The following is a 9,521-nucleotide window of genomic DNA, read 5'->3' on the forward strand; positions in this document are numbered from 1 at the left end:
TAGTATTAAATTAGCACTTTCCTTGAGTTCCTGTGGAGACGACCTTACTTCCCCGTACTAGTTTATAGGTATTTAAGTCTTAAAATTAATTGTTTGGGTAGATCGCGACATCCTACGTCAACAGCGAATCCCCAGGGGTGTCGCGAGGTACACCTTAGGCGAATCCCACATCCTGAATTGGATGGTGGGGCAAACCTCATCAAGGACGATGAGTCCAAAGGGGGGGTGCTTGTAACACCTTAGGCAAATCCCACATAGGCTGGGGACAGGAGAAATCCTTGGTTTATAAGTAAATGTCTCGCCTCTTATATCATCAATGCGTTTTGGGCTTAATGGTAGTGGACGAGAGGAGAGCTCCACAGTTAAGCGTGCTTAGGTGGGAGTAGTTGCAAGATGGGTGACCTCTTGGGAAGTCTCCACCTGGGCAACCAAAAACAAATCCGTGAGCTTTTTGTGGGCAAAGCGGATAATATTGGTAGTGCGAGAGGCCGGATGTTACAATGTTGTGGGCAGAAGGGGGGTCACAGTGGTTGATTGAGCGTGGGAAATGGAGGCACGCAGCACGAGTAGTCAAGAATTCCCTATAGCTTAGCATAATTACATCATAAACATACAAACAAACATACTTGCGAACGTACATACATACATACTTGAGTATTTACAAACTATGATTGTGATACGCACAACTGATTTCTTGAAACCCATGAAACTCACCAATTATTTGTAGTTGACCTGTTTTAACATGTTTTTCTGGTATACTGGACTTGGACTAGAAAGTCATGTGCTACGTGTTTGACTTGCGATCAACGCTGGGTGAATTGATGCAAGTGTGCTAGTAAGAAGTAAAGTCGCTTAACGGGCTGGATTTAGTTTGTATCACCTAGTTGTAAACAAAGTTAGTTCGCCGTAAAATATTGTAAACTAGTTTGTATTGTCCTTTATAAACAATATGGTTGATACAAGAGGTGTCTGTTACATTTCCGTTTTATGCTTTCGTGATTTGCTAAATGGGGTGTGACAAAAGTTGGTGTTAGAGCCATTGGTTATAAAGGATTAGGTTATCCCTTAAGATAACTCAAATATAACCGTAGGCTCGATTATCTCTGGGAAAATAAATAAAAATATAATATTATTTACTGATGGATGCCAGGATGAACTCGAAGGGCAAGTGAGTTATTATGGTCCGGAACATAGTAACAGACTTGCTTGAATGAGGGAATTCGGGGAGAAGTCGCAGAACACACTGGTGGGTAAAAATGGCAACATATGTGTATTAAAGGTAATGCCAAGTATATATATATATGTGTGTGTGTGTGTGTGTGTGTGCGCGCGTGTGTGTAACAAGTATACGTGCTTATTTGGAACAAGGTGTACGAATACATGTACGTAATGTACTATCAATAATATTAAATTTTATTGTAACGAGCATTATATTCGATTGTAATCAATATTAATTCTTATTATAATTAAAATTCTATTTTTAAAACCAATATTATATTTTATAATAATTAATGTTATATCTGGTCATAACAAATAAAATATTACATTTTCGCCGTTATTAATAATATCCTGTTCTCTGATCAATACTATCAAAAAAAATATTATTCTTATAATTTAAACATTACACCAAAAGATATTGAGATATGGTAGCTTTACGTCGGATGAAGAAACTGGTATTGTTTGTAAATGAGAATACGAGAATGTTCTGTCGAGTCCAACTGAATCCTATTGTATGATAAAACCAAAGACCGAGCCTAATATTCAAGGCCTAGAAAGGGATTGTGTGACATTTGAGCCAAAACAAGGTACACCTCAGTACGTATTTACCGATTAAGCAAATAAACGCCTTTTGCGTAACAAACGAACGATTAACCGAACGGGTCGGGCTATGACCCAGATATCTCGGGGGGGGCCATCTATAAGTGATATACAATCTATACAAGCTAAAATATTAGGAATATGGTCTTAGTTTGATAGCAAACAAGTTAAACGAAAATATGCTCGTTTAACTACCCGCTATAGATTTAAACGCAAAAGATAGTTACAAACCAAGCATTGTATCATCCGTTAAGCCAAAAAAGACTTACTAAACACTTACTTGAAATGTTTAAGCGATCCGTGAAAATATTTTTGATTTTTACAAACATATAGTATGTTTTTATAATTTTACACAAAACTAGCCGAAAAACACTCGTTTTCGCGCTGTTTAATGCACCCAATAAGTTTTTCACGCCAAAAACCGAACTCGAACTAAATTTGTACCGGGCTTTTCGTATTTGGGCTTGAGAATCAGAAACTTGGGCCAAAATGGGCCCATGGACCTCCGATCGCAAACAGCAGCCCCCCCCCCCCCCTTTTGGTTCTTTCATATTTAAACTAGATCCAAGATATTTTTAGCCTCATTATCTTGAAAAATCTGGACATAAGCTCTGTTCCAACCAAAAACCTTCAAACCCTAAGGTAAGGGGCTTAAATAAGTAGCTTTTATGCTTGTTTAAACTTGTTTAATACCATAAAAATATGTCTTGGTTACTAAAAATCATTCCTAACCGTGTAAAAATCCTAAAAAAAGTTCATAAACATGTTTTGATCATACACATGGTAAGGAACCTGTTTTGATAGTTTTTTTGGCCATAAACACGGATTAAAGGATTGAAACGACGTTTTTACGGTTCAAAAGTTCGTTTTTGTGCACTAGCCGAAACCCTAACTTAAGGGCTGTTATGTTGATGAAACATTGCTTGGTTTGTGATATATGACTTGTACCTATCTTGCTTAGAAGCACAAGAACCTTAAAACTTGATTAAAAAGTCGGAAACGAGCCAAACCCGCTAAGGTAATGCCGAAACACTCGCTTACGGGCTATTTAGGTTAAGGTTCTGATGTCCACATTGTTAGGACTTGATATTTTGCAGGGACATCAGGGACCATTTCAATGAGTCCATGTTCAAATTTGGTAATTTTTCGACCATCCGAGAATATTTGGCGAATTTATTACCGAATTGGGATGTTTATTTGGGAAATATAGCTAAAATACTTCAAAAATTATGAAATTTTTCTGGGAACTCAGATTTGATGTATTTTTATCACATCTGAATTTTGGGATTATTTGGAGAAGTTTAAAGGTGTTTTGTTTATTTATGTTTTGTTTGGGGTAAACGGACGATTTTCAGGCGAAATATAGCTGATAAATGAATTTTTATAAATTAATAAATCAGTAAATAAATTCCAGAAATATTTTTATAAAAATCTACATATTTTAATTGATAAGTGGTTAAATTTTCATAATTTAATGATTAACGGTTAATTAATACGCTAATCTAAATATTAACAAATTCAGTTTTTATAACAACCGGCAAGTTCGGGACTAGTGAACCTGCGGGAAAATCAAAACACCAAGAGTAATCAAAAATCATATGTTTGGACTAATTAAGTGAAAATGAACTTTTCTATGAGAAACCTGGACAATCCGGGTGGATTGTGCGCGTTTCTTCTCAAATCAAACTGAATAAACGGAAACAGGCCCCGTGGCTAATCCGGGACCCCAGTATGTGATCTTTCTTTATAACTTAATCATGTTATTAACCATTACATTTATGCAAGCTTATTTTCCCATAACTGCTTTCTGAACGCGTAAACGAGCAACTTGGTCCAGCTGGGAAAACGGGAGTCTGAGCCAAGTTCGGTTTTAAGTATTAGACATTGAACAACATCACAACCTAAGCCTATTGCCACTTTCTGGGCGTTCCAGCTACACCCAGATTAGTTATACAGCCCAGCTTAGTATTGAGATTATAATAATATTAAAATATTAATATTATTATAATATTGATTATAGGAACTACTGATAGCGGAACAGACAAACCACGAGCTGATACAGTACCAAATATCTACTAAACCGTGAGTTTCATGACCCCACTTTTAAACTGTTTTACGAACTTTTGGGGTGAAAAGGATGTTTGCTTATATCTATATACTTATCTGAAACATGTGATGATGTGAATTATCTAAGTGCTAACACACGAAAGTCCCCACGATCACAGTGATTAACTTCGAGCCGGTGGCTTGTGAATAGTATATTGGTTTGACAAACCCAGGCGGGGCCAGCATGGTTGCTGAAACATTATCCAGTTTGCACATGTCCATATTTTATTTTTACGAACCAGCTATGTAGTGTTAGACATGACTACCGGGGCATGTTGTGGGCGGAAAGGGGCCACAATGGTTGATTGAGCGTGGGAAATGGAGGCACGCAGCACGAATAGTCCAGGCTTCACTGTAGCTTAACATAATTACATCACATACATCATTTACATACATTCATACTTATTTCATGATTACAAGTGTTGACTTGTGAATACTCATTACTGATTTCTTGAAACTCATGAAACTCACCAACTCTAGTAGTTGACCCGGTTTAAACTGCTTTTCAGGTGTACCTAAATCGTAGTAATGTGGTGATCTGTTACATGCCTGAAGTGTGTGGTTGATGCTACGTGAATAGAAGCAAGGGAGTTAGTAGTAAGAATGTATAGTTAACGAACTAGTTTTCTTTGTATCACCTAGACCGTAAAATAATGATAGAACAAAGAAATGTAATATATTGTAAAATAGTTTGTAATGTTTCTTTATAAACAATGTGTTGATATTAGAGGTGTCTATTACATTCCTGTTTTAAGCTTCCGCATTGTGCTAGACGGGTTGTGACAGAAGTTGGTATCAGAGCCATTGGTTATAAAGGATTAGGTTATCCCTTAAGGCACCTAAAATATAACCGTAGGCTCGATTAACTCTGGGAAATAATTAAATAATAAATTAATATTATATACTGATGGATGCGGGGATGAACTTGTAGGGCAAGTGAGTTATTGTGGTCCGGAAAATAATAACAGACTTGCTTGTACGAGGAAATTCTGGGAGAAGTCGCGGAACGTGTGGTTAGGTAAAAATGGCAACATATGTGTATAAAAGGTAATGTGTAAGTATATATATATGCAACGCTCATACGTGCTTATGTGGAACAAAGTGTATGAATACGTGTACGTACGATACTGTTGATGACGGTACATTTACTATGAATATTATATCCATTTATATTCAATATTGATTTAAAAAATAATAATAATTAAAATTTTAATAAAACTAATATTATATTATAATATAATTAATATTAAATTTGGTTTAATTAATTAATCTCCTCGACAATAGTTAGCGATAGCAATAGATATTATTCTTATAACTAACCTTTGTGCAGAGTCATGTCAAGGAATAACGACTACGTACCGGAAGAAGAACCGGTAATATCTGTAGAGAAGGATCCCGAGGAAGAATCAGAGGAGGATCCAGAAGAGGAGGACCCAGAAGAGAAACCGGAGGAAGAAGAGGAAGAGGTGGAAGAAGAAGTTATCTGTAGAGAGCTACCCAGGAATGTGCCTGATCTATCTGGTTACAGATGTGATAGTTATCCACCCAGGTCACCGCGCAGGGATCAAGACGAAATTAACAGTCAGTATCGTTCACCTGCTAGAGTAGCCAGATTACCCACTCCAGCTATTCACCTGTCGCCGACGACTTCAGCTACTGCGCGAGTCCTGCAGACTGTTCGTATACGGGTAACCCCGATTGACCCTACCTCGATTCCATTCAAATCTACCCATGACCGGGGAGGACCTTCACGCCCTAGGACAGATACTTCATCTTTCCGTTCATTGAGTATACCTACCCCTCGCCCTGACCTCCCAAACACAGGAAACAACTCTTGGATGGCTGTCCTGACTGACCGTGTGATAGACCACTCGATAGCCATAGCTAACATTAATCAGGAGAGGAGGGACATGACCCAGTACTTATCGACGTTACATCAGATAGTACTGAACTTGTAGCAGTCAGATGCCTACCACCACTGGTGTTTGGATAGGGTGACAGTTTGGTTGTGGAACGGTTACTGGGTGATTACGATGCTGTTATTTTTATGTTTGTGGTTAGCCTATCGTCTGTATGGATATATGCGGAATATTACAATTATGTGTACATGATCTTTTGATACCCCATGTATGTATATAGTAGTATGTTATGTTAATATGGGGCACAACTTTGTACATTATTACAAGCACTGACCCTTATAGGGTTAAGTCTAACAGTCACTTAGTGACAGATTTTGATATATACATGCAAGCACTGGCCTTTATCAGGCTAAGTCTGTATACCTTTTATTATCAATGTACAGGACAATTTATGAAATGTTAGTATGTTATTTGGTTTACCTGCACAACACTTATTGTGATTATTATTACACAGTGTCGTAGACTGGAATTAGTACTAATTGGCTTATATTTGTTTATCATTATAGAATGGCCCCAAAGAAAGCAAACCCTATGACTGAGACAGAAATAGCCGAGATGATTGCTCGGCAAATGCAGGCAGTGATCCCACTTATCGTAACACAAGTAACTGTAGGAGTTAACGCAAATATGCAAACAAACCAACAACAAAACAATAATGCTCCCCCAACCAACACTGAAACAGTTACAAATAACAATCCCCCACCTAATACAAATACCCCTACCAATGCAAATAATCCCCCACCGAACCCAAACAATAACAATAACAACCCTAATCCCCCTCGAAGGGAATATTCGATTAAAAACTTTATGGCCTGTAAACCGATTGATTTCAAGGGCACTGAAGGGCCAAACAGATTAATCAAGTGGATTGAGAAAACTGAATCTGTTCTCAATATTAGCAATTGTCCACCCGAAAACATTGTCAAGTATGTTGCTTCTACTTTTACTGATCACGCATTAATGTGGTGGAACACAACGGTACAAATAAAAGGTCAAGATACGGTGAATCGCATGACATGGGCTGAACTCAAAACACTGATGCTGGAACATTTTTGCCCAATGAACGAAACTCAAAGATTAGAACACGAACTCTGGAGTTTGGAGATGAAAGGAGCGGATCATTTGGGATACACGAACCGCTTCAATGAATTGGCCCGCTTAGTACCATGGTTAGTAACTCCTGAAAATAAGCGAGTTGAACGTTATATTTGGGGTTTAGCCCTGGAAGTGAGGAGTTTGGTGAACTCTGTGGGTCACACATCGTTCGAGAATGCCGTGACTCTGGCCGGCATCGTAACTTTCGACTTAGTAAGAAGCGGAGTGTTGAGAATGGCCAGCAAATAAACGTGCACGCCCAACAATACAAAATTATGTCTTGAGCAGTTCTGAAGTGAAACGAGATAGGTACAAGGGACCGTGGCCAAAATGTGATAAATGTAATTTTCATCATGTGGGTGAGTGTAGACCAATAATATGTCAAATGTGTGGAAGGACTGGACACAATGGTTGTAAGGCCCCGTTACCGGTAGCCTTACTTTAGCGTCGGATTTACTCATAAACACAGTTCTTACAAATCAGAGTTCATTAAAACTTCGCGGAACACTATACTTTCCATAAAATGGTCGGGAAGCGTAGTGGGTGATATTGAACCATAGAAAGGGTGTTAAAATCGCTCGAAATGCTGGAAAGAAACCGAACAGCGGCTGTCTGGGCAACTTCGCCTGCATCTGGGCAACTTCGCCTTCAAAGCGATGAACTTCGCCTGCAAGCTAAGTTCGCCTGATGAACTTCGCCTGCAAGCTAAGTTCGCCTGATGACAACTTCGCTGTAAAGCTAAGTTCGCCTAAGGTTTAACTTCGCCTAAAGCCAAGTTCGCCTGAGGTTTAACTTCGCCTAAAGCCAAGTTCGCCTGAGGTTTAACTTCGCCTAAAGCCAAGTTCGCCTGAGGTTTAACTTCGCCTAAAGCCAAGTTCGCCTAAGGTTTAACTTCGCCTAAAGCCAAGTTCGCCTGAGGTTTAACTTCGCCTAAAGCCAAGTTCGATTAGAAAAAAAATTAAAAGCGATAAGTTAAAGTAAGCTAATACTAGGCCACCAGATTAGATCAGGCGAGTATTGATACGTGTAACTTGTACAGTCAGCCGAGCTCAGTTAAAGAAGGGATTTACAGCTATCATAAAAAGAAGCAGAGTTCAGGTGAGTTTCTAGCCCCATTCCTTGTTATGTTTTCGGGGCTGTGTGCATACTCAATATGTTTGTTAATACACTTATCCTAAGAGATAAGTGTATGCCTTATGTGGATAATGTGAAATGTATGAATGATTGCTTGATGGTACGTGAACGATCTTCGGATATTGCACGTACTGTCAGGTTGTAACGCTATGTATAAGGTAAGTATGTTATGTATGTTTATGTGTATGAACATGATAGAGATAATAGAAGAAAGAAATGATAATGTATGGTTGTATGGTTACGAAAAGGGTACCGAGCCCTAATAATACTCGAGGTATGATGTATGGCTGTATGGTTACGAAAAGGGTACCGAGCCCTACTAATACTCGAGGTATGATGTATGGTTGTATGGTAACGAAGAGGGAATCGAACCCTACTAATATTCGAGAACTAGGGAACCGAACCCTACTAATATTCGATATTGCACGTATTGTCGGGATATAAATAAAGATATTAATATTGTATGTAATGTAAGGATGATGTATGAACATTATGAATAAAAGCTTGTTGGTACGTGAACGATCTTCGGATATTGCACGTATCGTCAAGGGAAGTGAATAGCTCCTTATATGGATATTAAATAATAACTTATAGATAGTGTTCCTTCTATGGAAAGTATAGTGTTCCTTCTATGGAAAGTATAGTGTTCCTTCTATGGATAGTAAAGTGTTCCTTCTATGGAAAGTATACAGAGTGTTCCTCCTATGGAAATTATATATAGTATGGTAATGGTAATGGTTCTTTTAATAGATATTACGTGACGATCCTCCTATGGATATTTATACGAGGGTAAGGTAGTAATATGTGTCTTCGGATACGGGAAGAAATATATGGGAATAAATTGTATGTTGCCTGATTAACTAGAACTCACTCAGCGTAGCTGACTTTTGGTATGCACGCAGGTGAGCTGATTATAGAGTTAGCATGAGGATGACACACGGCATGGATTGAACGGCTGGCATCTGAAGAAAGAAGTAAAGATGTTTTAAAAATAAAGTTTTGTGTTATGGTATCAAAGAAAAGATTTAATGTTTAATGAAAGCTTTTATATTCCGCGAAGTTTTAATGAACTCTGATTTGTAAGAACTGTGTTTATGAGTAAATCCGACGCTAAAGTAAGGCTACCGGTAACGGGGCCTTACAATGGTGGTCCCAATTGCCGAATCGGTGTGGAGATTGTAAACCGACCAGCCCAGACAACCAACCCCGTCATCCCCAACTACCGAGACCACAACCAATTCGTCAGCAATCAGCTCAGTAAAACTCAACTGTAGTGAATCGCCGTGCTTGTTTTGAACGTGGGAGCACGGAGCACTTTAGAAGGGACTGCCCCAAGCTGAATCAAGAAGCAGTCACAGGTCCAAACCAAGCATCGACTTCAAGTGTGTCTCGGGGACGCGCGTTTGTTATTGGGTCAGGAGAAGCACGACAAGACCCGAACGTGGTAAC

Source organism: Bidens hawaiensis, unplaced genomic scaffold, assembly GCF_021521415.1.
Source record: "Bidens hawaiensis isolate Kalapana, Puna unplaced genomic scaffold, B.hawaiensis_p1.1 tig00010810_1, whole genome shotgun sequence".
NCBI lineage: Eukaryota > Viridiplantae > Streptophyta > Magnoliopsida > Asterales > Asteraceae > Bidens > Bidens hawaiensis.